The 1676-nt window shown below is 27.8% G+C and overlaps 1 long non-coding RNA gene across 1 annotated transcript; it reads left to right on the top strand.

Moving 5' to 3' along the window:
- Positions 1-6: 6 nt before the first annotated feature.
- LOC106780576 lies at positions 7-1413 on the top strand. Its single transcript, XR_001377281.2, has 3 exons — positions 7-760; positions 870-959; positions 1240-1413. It is a non-coding gene; the product is annotated as an uncharacterized LOC106780576 (long non-coding RNA).
- Positions 1414-1676: the final 263 nt, after the last annotated feature.

Here is a 1676-nt window from a genome sequence, read left to right as displayed (position 1 = left end):
AAGTAAGTGAAAATTCTGAAGCTCTAAGTAAATGTTTTTTTTGTATGATCTTAGGTTTTGACCTTAATTCAGTTATTGATTGGAAGTACATTTTGAGGGAAAGTGATTNGATAACATGCAACTTGGTTCGTTATAAATAAGGTTGGAGTGAGTGTCAGCTCTCGGGTTCCTGGTTTCCTTGGTTCATTAACAACTTAATGAACTGAAAATCTTGTTTGGTTTATAAATAAGCCTAGCTTTAGCTTTCATATGACTGTGATTAATTTAATTTATTTGTAATTGATTTACTTATAACTCTAACTATGCTAAATTGAAAAGGTTGTTCCATTAATTTTGAGTTTGTACTCTTCTTCAGGTATGAGATGGATTTCTTTTGGAGCATCTGGTTATTGTTAGCAACATACAATCTTGAACACACTCTTTATTATTGGCTAAATTTTATTGAAATCAAACAATTTTGTGGGTTTCACACTTTATTTACGAACCCACTCATGACTTAAAATTTTCAATAAATTTTCACTAATAGTAAAGAGAGTAAGAGAAATAGTGTGTTGCTTGAACTTCTCTGGTATATTCTTGTATCATTTCTTTGCATAATATTAACTCAATTTAGCATTGATATCAAATGTTTTGTTAACGCAGGTACTAATGTGAAGATAGCTTCTGCTCCATCCAGNGTGGTAATTCTCTCCCGAGATAACTTTGATGAGGTTGTCTTGGATGAAACAAAAGATGTTCTGGTGGAATTGTATGCACCATGGTAAGTATACCTAGATGATTTGCAAAACTTCATTATATCTATAGTTTTTTTTTTCATTTTAAATTTTTATTTTCAATATTTTTCTTGATAAATTTATAATGTTTTACAGGTGTGGTTACTGCAAGGCCCTTGCCACTGTAAGGATGTTCTTCGGTGACTCCTGTTATAGCTTATGGTTTTTGAATCTTATAACTCTGATGTAATTTCTTTACCTCCATCTTTTAGTTGCTTTATCTTTATAACTCTGATATAATTTCTTTAATTAAAATATACAAGTGTCCATATACCAGATTGTGAATTTTTACTATAAATTATTGGTTGTTTTTAAATTTCTACCATTTAATTTAATTTGTGATCTATCAGCCGTAGACAAATAGTATTTATGACCATAGTTCATTCCATTACATTAAAGAAGAGATTTGATTTATGCAGATGAGATTTGGAAAACTTATGATATTGTTTTCTTCATTATAATGCAGATTTCTAATGAAGAGGTTAAACATGAATGAAGTGTAAAACTGCACCAGGAATTGTAATTTCAATCTTTTATCTCAATTTTTACCCTTAAGTTGTTTTTACGTAAATATATATTGCACTTTAATTGTCATAGTAATTTGAATTCACTTTTCTAAATACATATTTTTGTGTATTTATTATATATTGCATATATGTATTGTTAATTCGAAAGTTTTGTTTATCTCTTATTAAATATATAAAATTTCTAGTTATTGAATGCAAATATGAGATTATTATTTTTTATAGATATAAAGTTACATACAGATTTTTTCGTATGGAAATTATATATGAATATTATATACGGATTATCCGTATGTAATTTATATACGGATATTACATACGGATTATCCGTATGTAAATTATATACGGATTATCCGTATGTAATTTATATACGGATTAT

The sequence above is a fragment of the Vigna radiata genome, unplaced genomic scaffold (assembly GCF_000741045.1).
Source record: "Vigna radiata var. radiata cultivar VC1973A unplaced genomic scaffold, Vradiata_ver6 scaffold_1673, whole genome shotgun sequence".
Classification (NCBI taxonomy): Eukaryota; Viridiplantae; Streptophyta; class Magnoliopsida; order Fabales; family Fabaceae; genus Vigna; species Vigna radiata.
This window is presented reverse-complemented; position numbering and strand designations above follow the sequence as displayed.